Below are 13,537 nucleotides of genomic sequence, written 5' to 3' on the forward strand. Positions count from 1 at the left end.
CGTGGGCTGCTATATAAACAGAGTACCATATAAACAACAGATATTTATTTCTCACACTTATGGAGGCTAGTCCAAGATCAGGGTGCCAGCATGGTTGAGTTCTGACCATAGGGGCCAGAACTCTTGGGGGATGCAAACTCCTGACTTCTCCTTGTATCCTCACATGGCAGAGAACAGAGGAAGCAAGCACTCTTGTGACTCTTACAAGGGCACTAATCCCATTCAGAAGGGCTCCTCCCTCATGCCCTCATTTAACCCCAGTCATCTTCCAAAGACGCATCTCCTAATACACATGTGTTTCAGCATATGAATTCGGGGGACACAAACATTCAGTCAATATAGACGGAGTGGCAGGTTTGTTAACGTTAGACGGTACCACCTTGAGCACCGCAGCAGAGCTGCCCATATTCTCATGGCTCCCCGTACTGTTTGTCATGGCCAGTACCTGTGTTCTTATTAAAGGTGAGGGTTTCTCAACCTCTGCCCCATTGACATTTTGGGACAGAGAGTTGTGTTGGGCTTGAGGTCGGGGAAGGGGAAAGGGTGGCTATCTGTGTGTTGTAGGAGCTTCAGCAGCATCTCTGGCTTCTACTCATTAGATGCTAGGAGCATCCTCCACCCACCCAGCCGTGACAACCAAAAATGTCTCCAGACATTGCCAAGTGTCCCATGAGGGGCAAAATCACCTCGAGTTGAGAACGATTGGCTTAAGGGTGTGAGGACCCACTTTGGGGAGCACATGAAGGCCTGGGAATTAACAACCCCCATCCTCTGCAGGTGTGGGATGTGAGCATCCCAGCTCCCTCATCCCTTTGCTGGAATGTGTTTTGCAATGTTTTCCAGTTTGCTCTGCAGGATTCAGCTCCAGTGCTGACTGCAGTACCTGACTTACTGCTGTGCTTGGCGACTTTCTCTTCCCTGTGCTACTCCCTTCCACCCCACCCCCTTCACCTACCTGTGTCCCTCGCTTCTCAAGGTCTCTTATGGGGGGGTCCACCCTAAAACAAGTGTGACTGAAAAAAGGGAGAGGTACTGGGAAAGAGGAAGAGATAAATAAGATGAATGGAGCAAGGAAATATACAGCATCAAGAATACAAGGGAAGAATGAGTTTCCGAGTTCTACTTAAAAGAAGAGAAACTGAGAAGGAGCAGGGAGTTTGGGGGAGGAAGCTGGGTCAGGGAGCAGGCTCTCCTGGTCTCTGCTTCGTGATCTCAGCTTCCCCCGCAAAAGAGGCCATCAGGTCACCTGCCTAAGGGGAGGAAAAGAAGTGTAGCACTTCCCACCGTTCCAAGAAAAGTTACCATTCTTCAAGATGTGGAAGGGCATGGTCGACAAAGGCGTTCCCTGTTCAAATACTTGGGAGAAATTTACATGTTATTCGGTGCTTCATAATGTTCATCAGTGAATTAAAAGTTCTGATAAGCTGTTCAACATGAGACCAGTTTAACTTTTTTTTCCAACCTAGCATTTCCCAAATTTATTTGGGAACCCCTTCTAAACCCCTTACCTTCTTCAAAAGCAAAACAAAAGTTCAAAAATAAGTAAATAAAAATCCATTTACATCTCAAAGGACACCAGTAATCTTTGGGACTCATTCTGGGACCTGCTGTGTGAGGCACTCAACAAGAGAATATTCACTAGCCAGCCTAAAGGGCAGAGGGTCACCTAAGGACAGACAAATCTGTTAGTGTGCAGAATTAATATAATTTTGTTTTTTGTTTTGTTTTATTCAGCAATATTAACTGACCTAGAGCAAAAGAGTTCATAGAAATGCAGCCAGCTGCCAAGAGAGGGGAAAGTGAAAGAGACACGGGCGTTGGGTGTTAGTGACATGGTGTTGACATTGCTGGCCCGAGCAGTGGCTGAGGCCTTCTGAGGAGGCTGTCTTTTCCCTCACTCACTGTCTTCTCCAGAAGACGGTGCCAAGGCCTCTGGGGATACGGGGAAGGGATGGACAATCCTGTGTGTGGCGTCACCAAGGAGGGGAGAGTAGGGTCGAGTCCTAAAGGATAAACGAGAGTTTCCTAGGCAGGTAAGAAGGGAAAAGACATTTCGGGCAAAGGGAGTCAAGGTGCACAGATGTGGAGGGGTAAAAAAGCTGCAGCTTCTAGAACTGTTGAGAAAGTCAGTGGCCGGAGACAAAATAATATGGGAGCAGGAGAAATTGTGGACAAAGAGTCATGGGGTACAAACTATAGGGGCTGTTTCCAACCCGTGATAAGGAAAAGAGAGCCCTGATAAAGGTTTTATTTATTCATTTTCGATGTTTCAAAAGAGGTTGTTATAATTTTCTAGGCAGTCTTCCATTTTGGGTTTCCTCTTTAATTCAAGTTGTTTAGATATAATTTAAAAAAATATTTCCAGGTGATAGTGACTTATCTTCTGGTGGTTATTAAACTCTAATTTTATTGTATTGCAATCAGAAGATTGCCTATATTCTGTCTGCTTTTGGAATCTATGAAGTTTTTCTTTGTGACCTAAATTATGGTCAATTTTGGTGAATTTTCCACAAGCACTTGTATTATCAATATATATACATATAAAACAGAGAAAATATATATAACTTAGTTCAATCTTGCTATTTGTTATTTGGTTCTTTTACATCCTGTATGTGTGTTCACATCTATTTATTCTTTCATGGAGCAAGTCTCGAATTAAATTCTACCTCCAATGAATTTCTGACTATTTCTCTTTGCAGCTCCTGTAGCTCTTTCTAGTGAAATTCTTAATTTTGAGAATACCATGATTATATCTGTAATTTAGAAAAGAAAATGCAGGCAGCAACATGGGGAAGGGTTTGGAAGTAGAGCCTGGAGGTAGCAGACTAGGAACCCAGGCAAAGGTTGCAGAGAAAGGAAAGAAAGTGACAAATTAGCACAGAGAGTCAATGGACGTGCAGGCATGAGCGAGAAGGAGGGGTGAGGAGGACCCAGGATCCTGGCTGGCTCTGCCTGCCGGCTGATGACGACGTTACTCTGAGTGTTGAAGGTGGGATGCCAGCAGTGTGGTGTCCTCACATGTTATTGTGACCAAGTTGTTGCTTATACGACTTACCTCTCTTTCCAACAAGGGCAAGGCCATGTCTGCTTGCTGTCGATTATCCATCTATCTCCTCTGAGCCGGGTACAGCATTCCTGGCACACAACAGGGGCTGCAAGACCATTTTTGAATAAATGAACAGAACGCGGTCGCTGAGGCGCCGTGGGGCCGTCGGTGGAGGGACCCGCTACGCAGCTGGGACGGCGGGGCAGAGAGCGGGCCGCGCTGCCGGGGGAAAGCGCGGGCGGAGACGCGAGCTGCCGTGGCGGGACCGGCAGCAGAAGGGAGTCGGGATGGAATTGTGGCGGGGTCACACGTGGCTGCCCCTTGTGCAAGCAACTCGGTCTGCCTCTGGGCCACGTCGCCCGTGCCCTGGGAATGAAGAGATCTGGGAATCTCTCTTATCAGGGCCATTTTGGTTGTCCTCAGTCATTCAAAATCCCATCCCCCCACCCCCGGCCTCTGTCTGTGGTTGTCCTACCTATTTCACTCCATTTACTATTCCCCCTTTTCTCCACCGACTCTTCTCCAGGTTATTTTTTCTCTCCATGTATTTTCCTGTTTCCTCTTGGATTGCCTAGCAATTTCCTTTCCAGTGGCTTCCTCCCTGTAGGGTCTGCACTTGCTCCTTCCATATTGCGGGGCACTGGGAGGGGGCGTCCTTCTCTCCTGCTCCCTGTGGCTGCCCCTCTGTCTCTTTCTTCCCTTCTCAGCTAGGCTTCTGGAAAGACGGGCACATCTGTTATCCCTACTTATCTCTTACTCAGATTTCAGCGTGGCTGTTTTCTACCCTTTCCCTCAGACACCTCTCTCCAAAGTCATTGGTTTGCCACACCCAGTTCCAGTGGACCACCTTCCAACGTTACACCCTGTCCTTTCCGTGGCCTTTCACACTTCTCCTCGATACTTTCTCCTCCTTGACCCTCTAAGGAGGGTGAGCAGACAATTTATCTTTTAAACTGGGCCACGGTTTAAAGCGAACCGAGGCTCTAATTAATCATTATGCCAGGCTGTCACAAACCAAGACTCCCCCAGGAGATGTATGGTCTCCCTCCCACCCTCCCTCCCTCCCCGCAAACCTCCCTCTCCCTTCTCGGCTGCTCATCCGCAGACTCCTCCATGGAGTCTTCTCCCTCCATCTTCTCCTTGGACACTTCACAGGCCCCCTCTGCTGTCATGCGACACCATCTCCCCGTGTGTTCTTATCCACCCAAGACTCAGTCCCCACTTGTCTGCAATGCCTCAATTTCTATGCTTCATGTACAAACCCAACTGCCAACCGCAGGTCTCTACCTGGACGTCCTAGAGGCAACTGCACATCTACATCTGAAACCAAACTCAGGTCTTAACCCCAAGCATGTTCTCTTCCTGTCGGCGAGAGGCGAACGGGGGAGTGCGCAGGAAGTGCCCGTGAAGAGCACAGGTGCTGGAGTTACGCCCGCCCGGGTCCAAAGCCGGGCACGTTAGGGTAATTATGTAACCTCTCCCAGCCTCAGTGTCCTCATCTGTAAAGTAGAAATAACCTACCTCATGAGTTGGTTTCGAAGATTAGATGAGACAATAATGAAAATGGCAGATATTTCTCAAGAACCATATGAGCCACTTCCATGTAGCTCACGTGTATTATGTCATTTAATCTTTGCTGAGGTGAGTGCCATTGTTGTGCCTCTTTAACAGATGAGGAAGTTCGCAGAAAGATTAAGTAACTTTCTCTGGGTCAGTGGCAAAAGTAGGATTCAAATTCAGCAAGTCTGGCTCCGGACACATTTTCTCAAGCACCTCAGTGTCTGTGTGTGCAAAGAGCTTAGAACAGTATGCAGCATGTAATAAGTGCTCAGCAAATTATCTCCACCCCCACCTAGTCGACCAAACTATCTACCCAGCAGGAGGCCTCTTTTTCTCATCCTTCCTCACTCTACAGCTATTGAATCCTGCCAACTATACCTTAAAATATTAAGCACTTGTCCAGAGTTAACCTACTTAGCTATTTTTCTATATTCCTAGTTCACTGCCCAAGGTGTCCTGATATCGAGAAGTCAGCTACCAAGATTCCAGATGTGACTAGAAAAACCAGATCTCTGCCTCTAATTTGAGGCTTTTTCTTCCCAACTACCACTCTGCTTGCTTTCTCTAAATCTTGCTACATTGCCATGAAAACAAGCCTGGGCCCGCCTGCGGGAGGTTGGGAGACTACATGGAGCAGAGACGAGCGATCTCAGCTGAGGCCACCGTGACCAATCAGTGACCAGCCAAACCAGCAGCTGACCACAGACACATGAGTGAATCTGGCCAAGACCAATGAACCACCTAGCTCAGCCTGGACCACAATGCCGACTTGTGGAAAGGTAAGCTAAATAAACGGTTGTTATTTTCAGCCACTAAGTTTAGGAATGGTTTGTTATGCAGAAAACACTAACTGATACTCGTATATTGTATTAGTCAGCTCAGTCTGCCATAACAAGATGCCACAGACTCTGTGACTTAAATGACAGAAAGTTATTTTCTTACAGTTGTAGAGTCTAAAGTCCAAGATCAAGGTGTTGGCAGAGTTGATTTCCAGTAATATCTCTCTTCCTGGCTCACAGATGTCACCTTCTTGCTGTATATTTACATAACCCTTTCTTTGTATGAGCCCAGAAAGAGAGAGAGGTTTCTGTTGTCTATTCTTCTTACAAGGACATTAGTCCTATCAGATTAGGGCCCTGCCCTTATGAACTCATTTAACCTTAATTACCTCCTAAAGGCCTTATCTCCAAATACAGTCACATTGGGGGTTAGTGCCTCAACATACGAATTTGGCAGGGGGGCGGGCACACATTTCAGTTAATATCAGGCATTAATCAAGTAGAAGTGCAAGCCATGATTGCTGCTAAGGTCCCTTGGAAGGAGTGTGAGGGCAGAGGAGACCCAGAAGCTAAGGACAAACTCAGAGAAACACTAGCCTTTTGGGCCAGCAGAGGGTGAGGACTCTGTGTGGAGACAGAGGAGGAAAGTGGGGGAGGGGAGTACAAGGAGACTCAAGTGAGTGATAAGGAGGCAGAAAGCCAAGCCATCCTTGGTTTCACAAAGGAAGAAACGATCACCAGAGTCAAGTGCAGCAGGCAGAAGTCAAGGACCAGTCAAGTGCCAGCTGGTCTTGGCCGGGTCCTCGGTGACCCTGACGAATGTCAGAACTCTGGTAGGGCCAGAAGCCACATCACAGTGGATTGAGGAATGAAAGAAAATAAGGAAGGACAAAGCTGATAAAGAATGCTTCTGAGGGGTTTGGATGAGAAAGGACAGGAGAAATTTGGGAACATATGAATCAAGAAGAAATATTTTAGGACAGGAAGGACTTGTGTATCTTTATAGCATGAGAGGAATAGGTTAGAAGCAGGGAGAGGTTCATAATACGAAACAGGGTTTGGAGAAGGCAAACTAGTCTGTTAGCTTTGCTACCTGCCAGGCCCGTGCCAAGCTCTCTGTGTGGCTTATCTCATTTAATCCTTCTGTCAACTCTATGAGATAAAGGCAAATATTATCCCATTTTGCTTATGAAGAAATTGACAAATCTGCCCAAGATCACACTGGAAATGATATAAATGGGATTTGAACCCTGACACCTGACTTCTCAGGCTGAGGGATTTGACCTGGATTTTGGCCTGATTTTAAATAACAGGAAAGCGGTAGGTATGGTAGTAGGGGAATCACTAGGGAGAAAGAATTTGATGGAGCCCATTTGGTCTCAGTGGTCTCAACATTCCCTCCCCTCACCCCCACCCCCCCCCCCCCCCGTAGTAAGAGACAAGGACCTAAAGCATAAGGCCTGGGATCAGAGGGGAACACGGGGCAGGTGATGATGGCCCAAGAGGACAACATGGAGCCGAGTCGAGAGTCCGAGTTTGTAGTGACAGCAGGCCTGGGTGGCAGCATTCCTCCAGCACTGCTCCGGGAGAGGGGAGGAGGAGGCACACTGGTCTCCGCACCGGGTGGGAGGCTCGCCAAGGGGGTGCCGCCGAAAGATGGGAGAAAGGGCGATGGGTGTGGGTGAGGGTCTGTGATTCCCAGCCCCGGCTGCATTTGCAGGCAGAGGCCGTAAGTGCTATTCTATAGCACTTACACCTGACTGGCTGGCATCGGGGCCTGGCTCTGCTGTGTGTTCACTTCATGTGAGTGAGTGAGGGACCTCTGATTCCGACCCGGCATGGCGTTCGCGGTAGGTCTGGGAGGGTAGGACGTAAGAGCTGATAGGCGGGTGTATAAAAGCAGAGCGAAGGCGTGAGGGGGTGATGGAGAGGGTCTGAGGAAGGTGAAGCTAAGACGTGAGAGCTGGCAGGGGCGGAGGGATGCTTCATGGTCTGCACTGTCCTACATCGAGGGCTTAGAGGGCTGGAAGAGAGCCAGGGGTGGGGAGGTTTCCACAGCCTCTGCCACGCTCGTCTTCCTGTGGCCAAAACTGAACAGAACTATCTCAGAACTTTCCCTTCATCCTTAGATGAGAGACCTCGGGGCTGGACTAGCAGGGGCCTCAGGAGCTGCCTGAATCGAATTTTCTTCCCATGTAACTAGCACAGCGAAGAAGACCACCCAGGGGTGACGCCGGAAGTGGGTCTGGGGTATCCTCCATGGCCGAGGTATTCTTCAGAGAAAGAAATATTGGAAAATGGGCTAGGATGACTCAAAATGGGGGAAACTGTTAGTTTTATCCAATTAGTATTTATTGAACTCTTGACATGTGCCAGACACTGTCTGAACAACACAGGTAACATTATCTTGTTTGGCATGATCTTTGGGCCAGTAACAGTGTCCCATTTAAAAAAAAAAAAAAAAAAAGAATGGGGATCCTAAGTGCAAATAAGTTTGGGAAACATTGGGTAAGAGACAGACAAATTTACTCGCTGCAGGATTTTTCAGAGCCTTTAATTTGCCAACATGCTTTGAGGCTCTCCAAGCAGTGGAGGTGAACAGGGAGTACTTCCCTAGCATGCTCGGCCATAGGCCTCTCATCCCTGGCAGAGCTAGAGGAATGAATGACGGGCGAGAACTGTACCAGGGTGACAAAGAGCTCAGCTTTAAAGTTACAAGGCTTGGCTGCCACCGCAGACTACATGTGTGACCTTGGGCAAGTTGCTTGTGTCTGTTTTCATACCCATAAACTAAAGCTTTTCAAAGCTTGTGGTGTGACTGGAATGTCGTGGAGGATGGAGGTGGGGGTGGGGCGAGGGGTGGGAAGTCAGGGCAAGGGTCAGGAGGGGACGATGGGAAGGGGAGGAGAGGTACTCCCTTTTCCATTCCTGCCCACAGAAGGAGGCTCAAGGAATCTGCAGTTGGGCGGACTGGTCTGGCTTCTTGGAGAAGGTGTGACCCTGAAGGGAATGGCCAGCCAGTCACCCCTGCCCCCACAGCTCCAGGACTGTGACTGCCTGGGTGGGCAAACCGGAAACCTCCCCAGGCCAGGCAGGCACAGAGCAGCTGCGCCACTTGGCCCGGGGCCTGACTCCTGGCCGTGTCCTTCCCGGAGGACGCGTGGAGGGAGAGGTTACCAGAAAAGCTCCCAGCCCGCCACAGCTCCCGGCTGACGTCAGTGGTCGGTGCCTCCGCACCACCCTGGATTCGGATGATTTCTGCCCCCAAAGGAGACTGGGAAGTGATGCCTCCTCTCCTAAGTGCTCTGTGCCATTTCTATAGGGCCTCGGAGAAGTGGGAACAGAAGGTGAGGGAGGGGTTCCGAACCAGGAGTCACTGAATTAGGACCACATCTCCACCAGGGACCGGGGCTGCGGCTCCAGCGTCCCTGAGGATACGGTCTGCTCTTCCCTGAGGATACGGTCTGCTCCGCGAGATTCCAGGCCCCAGCTCTCCCCTCTGGCCGCCGTGACTCTCATGACGCAGGAGAGGCCTGCGCATGCACCTTCGATTTCATTGTGTCTCCTTTCATTCTCCCGGCACCCGGGGGTGGGGGAGGGGAGCGGACACCTGCGCTTTACTGTGACCCCCATTTTACAAGACTCAGGTCAAGCATACTGCCTAGGTCAATGGCAGCTCCGGGGTTTGAACTCACATGTGCCCATTGCCAAGGCTCTAATTAAGAGGGAAGTGCAAAAACCTCAGTTTAAACTTCTGGTTTATTGGGAGAAAAACATATGTATAAATCAGCAGACCATCTCTGATGGAAGGAATGCTAATCCTGCTTTTTGTCTTTCTTAGGGGAGAAAAGCAGGCACAGAGCCCTGGTGCAGGGAGCTCCGCTGGCTGCCTCTGAGCAGGACCTAACCGGTTTTTCCAGAGCATGCCCCATCACCACCAGACCATCAGACAGCCCCCCTCTTTCAGCTCCGAGCTGCCCCCCACTGGCCCCCAGTCTCTTTTTCCAGCCAGGGTGGGGCCCCCGGGCTCCTGGCCTGGGGCCTGGCTAGCCTGGCTTCCCTTCTTGGCAGCTGCTAGATGTCTCTGAATATTTGGCCTCATAAAACCCTTTTTGCCTGCCCAAGGGAGAGCTTTGATTGGCTTCAGCTGGGATGACCTCATCCTCTCCAGAATTTGAGGGTGTTCCCATTTTCCATGGCTCCACCTTCATCCAAGGAATTCCCTCTGGCCATCTTTTCTCTAAGGCCATCCTATCCCAGCCTGGTTTGGGAAGGCAAGCGTGTGCCCAGGGTCCTTGTTTTCTCCACACCCCAGTGCTCTCGGATTGTCTTGGCTGCCCCCAGCTTTGCCCAAGACTCTCCCGCCCTCAGATTCTGCCCTACCCCACTCCACAGGGCTCCGCTCTGTGGACTCACAATTACCCTGTGTCGGTCCTTCTTCTACATTATCTCATTTAATCTTCACAATAATCCCATGACATAAGGATTGTTATCTCCAGTTTATAGATGAAGAAACAGAGACTAGGAGAGTTGATGTAAACTACTCAAGATGGGCAGCTAGTACGGATGAGTCGGGGTCTGGACCCAGGCATGTCTGGATCCAAAGCCATGGTGTTCGTGGCATTGAGAAATGCTGCTGGCTGCACCCACGTTCATGATCCTGCCAACCAACCAGCTGGCTCTCCCATGAGCCCTACCTTCCAAATATCTCCAGAATCCGACCTCTTCTGCCGTAGCCCCTCCCTGAGCCACCACCATCTCCCACCTGGATTCACTGAAACAATCTAAGTGGTCGCCGGCTTTCAGCAGCTGGAGCAATCCTTTAAAATATTCCCTCTGACCATGTCTCTCCTCTGCTCAGAGCCCTCTGGTGGCTCCCGCCTCACTGAGACTCAAAGCCAGAGTCCTTAGAGTGGCCTCAGAGGCTGTTCACACCTGCGACCCTGTAGCCCCCCACCCTCCGTGATCTCTGATTTTCCTTCTTACTGCTCTCTGCTCCGCTCCAGGTCCCGCGGCCTCCTCGCTGTTGTTGGACACACGCTGCAAGCTCCTGCCTCAGGGCTTTTGCACTTGCTGCTCCTCCTCTCTGAAAGGCTGTTCTCCAACTAGCTTCATGGCTCAGCCCCTTACCTTTGCAGGTTTTGCTCAAATACCAACTTTTCAGTCCGTTTTCCCCCGCTCACTTTATCGCCTCCATCCTCTTCCCAAAGCTTCTTGCTCCCCGCTTTCTTCCTCCCCAAAGTGTCATCACTAAGTGATATCATCTTACTGATTTATCAGGTAATTGTCTGTCCCCCCCTCTGGAATGTAAGCTTCATAAGCATAAGGATTTTTCTGAATTTTTTCACCGCTGTAGTTCTAGCGTCTAGAACAGTACTTGGCACACAGTAGATTCTCAATAAATCTTCATGGACAGGAGGGAGAAGGACATTGGTCAGCAAATTCAGATGGTGCCAAACAGAAGGGAGTCTGGGCAGGCCTCCGAACATCCTGGCCAGGCCTGGGGGAATTAGGGGCCCATCCCCCAGACCGAAGGAACGCGTGGCTTCTCAGCAACTTCTTTTCTCAGTTTCAGGACCACATGTTGACTTGAGTCTCCGCAGACGCAGATGCAGACGCCAGTCCCAGGTGGGTTCCTGAGAAGCGACTCTGAGACGATGGAGTTTAGAGTGCGGGAGGTGTATGAGACAGCACTCTGTAGACAACGTCTGAGGAAGAAGGGAGGCTGGAGGGGACTGTGAAAGTCCAGCTGTGATTTAAACCCAAAGACAACTTCGGCTGACCTCACCGGAATTCTGGAGCTAAAAAAAGCCCTGTAGAACTGACCCGCATTACGCTGAAACTCAGGGCCTTGACACCTGACCTCTAGAGTCCCTGGAGGAGGCCTGACCTGGGGTGGGTGAAGTGTTCTCTGCAGTTGACACAATCGCCACAGCTGGGCAGCAGGTCCGTTTTGAAAGCGGTCTGGACACGCCGTGCTACCACAAGACCCTCGGTAGGTCGGCTTTTTTCAGCCATGGCCTCACCCACGGTGTGGTGTCATCGAGACCCCAAGAAAGGATGAACCGAATCCCTTTGACACACTCCTGTTCAGAGTGGACCATGTCCTGGCGAGAGAACCAAGACAAAGGCCAACTAACTTACAGCTGACGAACAGTGTTTCATAAATGAAAAAAAAAAAAAAAAGCATGGAGGCGCAGGTACTCAGTTTGTGATGGACTGTTGAGCGCTTTGCCTACCTTCCTTCCCCCTGCACCTCCTCCCGTGTCTCCGTGGCGTCTGCAGGCTTCCCCACTCGCACACAGAATGACAAGTGTAGGATGCCACTGTCAACTGCAGGAAATGAGGTGTCTCACGCTCATCGGCACGAAGACAGCGGTGCCCTTTCTCTCCTCCAGGGGAAAGGTTGTTTGGGTCTGCTGTGCGCTGGCGTAGGAGCTTATGGTTCCTGCAAAAGTGGTCAGAGGACATGGAGCATTCCTTTAGGAGAGCAAACGGCCATCAGTGTCAGCATGGCAGAGGGACTTGCGCCACTAGTGTGTCTCTCCAGGGGGAAGCTCAGAAAATATATATAGTGTGGTCTCTCAGTATCCTCAGGGGATTGATTCCAGCACCGCCATGGATACCAAAATCTGCAGACGCTCAAACTCCTTATTTGGCCCTCATCCAAAAGTTCTACACCTTCAAAGGTTCTACGGCAATTGCGGTTTTCGTTCTGTGGTTGGTTGAACAAAGGGCTGACTATACTTAGAGAATCTTCAGAAATGGCAGGTGGGTTACGTCCTCTATAGTCGCTGGTCTCCACTTCGTAGGCATGTCCTACAGGAGAGAGCCGGGGACCAGGAAGAGGCCGATAAGAGGCAAAATAGGGTTTTGGTTAAGAGCTGGTGTCAAATTTTCCAAGTTTTGAATATAGTCTCCGTTTACCAGATGTAAGATCTTCGTGTTATGGACTGAACTGTTATAGTCCCAAAGAGTGCAACCGAGAAATACGCTGAAGTCCTAACACCGGTACCTCAGAATGTGGCCTTATTTGGAAATAAGATTTTATAGAGGTGACCAAGTTAAAATGAGGTCATTAGAGTGGGCCCTAATCCAATATCACTGGTATCCTTATAAAAGGGGAAATCTGGACACAGACGCACAATTAGAATGCCATGTGATGATAAAGGGAGAGGTTGGGGTGAGGTATCTACAAGCCAAGTAATTCCAAAGATTGTTGGCAAACACCAGAAGCTACGAGAGAGGCATGGATGGAACAGACTCTCCCTCATAGCCCCTGACACCTTGATTTAGGACTTCGAGCCTCCAGAACTGTGAGGCAATAAACTACTGTTTCGGCACCCAGTTTGTGGCACTCTGTGACGGCGGCCCTAGCAAACTAACACCCTGGTAAGTTTCTTATGCTCACTGATTCTGCTTTCTCGTTTGTAAAATGGGGATGATATTACTTACCTCGCACAGTTGAGACAATGACATGCAATTCAACCATCTCGTAGTAATTCCAGACACGGAGTCTGCCCTTTCTCATGTCACTGTGGTGACTCTTAGAGATTGGAGTAGCTCATAGCAAAGGTCTTTCCCATCCTATATGTACTTGAATACAGATGAGGGTTGGTGAGCTCATGCACCTCAGTTCCCACCCATCTCTTTCTTGCCACTGTCCCAGATGAAGAGAGCCACCCAGCAACATGGGTTCTGAGCTCTGATGGCTGTCAGTTACAGTTACAGCTGTGGGGAGGGAAGGATGGGGAGGGCTGTGTTCAGAGCCTGTGGCAGCCTTCCTGGAGCCTGTGTTAACCCTGAGCTCATCCCTGTCTTGTGACTTTCAATACACAGACGTGGAGGATGGAGAGGATGCTGGGTCAGCTCTTCTGGATATTTAAAATGGTTTTCAGTAAAAAAGACAGCATCAATATCATCAGCAAACAGACACCTAAATCGCACCCTTCAACATCTACTACATCTAAAAGCTTTTATTGGGGGTATTGTAAAAGTGATACATGCTTTTTTTTTTTTTTTTAAATTTTGGAAAAGGTAACAAATTACAAAAGAAGAATCTAAACTCTCCCAGAATCAAAACCTCGTGGTGTATTTCTCTCTTGTCTTTTTGCTAAATCTGAGCATAAATAAGTAGTGCATATGTATGTCA

The 13,537-nt window shown here is 49.5% G+C and overlaps 1 long non-coding RNA gene across 3 annotated transcripts; it reads left to right on the forward strand.

Moving 5' to 3' along the window:
* The first annotated feature begins 1,842 nt into the window (after positions 1-1,842).
* LOC107512216 lies at positions 1,843-12,728 on the forward strand. Of its 3 annotated transcripts, none has more exons than XR_004954628.1 (3): positions 1,843-2,033; positions 5,045-5,385; positions 10,955-12,728. It is a non-coding gene; the product is annotated as an uncharacterized LOC107512216 (long non-coding RNA). The 3 variants fall into 3 exon arrangements; XR_004954627.1 differs by lacking the exon at positions 1,843-2,033 and adding an exon at positions 4,195-4,508; XR_004954629.1 differs by lacking the exons at positions 1,843-2,033; positions 10,955-12,728 and adding exons at positions 4,195-4,508; positions 7,106-8,196.
* Positions 12,729-13,537: the final 809 nt, after the last annotated feature.

The sequence above is a fragment of the Rousettus aegyptiacus genome, unplaced genomic scaffold, assembly GCF_014176215.1.
Source record: "Rousettus aegyptiacus isolate mRouAeg1 unplaced genomic scaffold, mRouAeg1.p scaffold_m13_p_15, whole genome shotgun sequence".
NCBI classification, from domain to species: domain Eukaryota; kingdom Metazoa; phylum Chordata; class Mammalia; order Chiroptera; family Pteropodidae; genus Rousettus; species Rousettus aegyptiacus.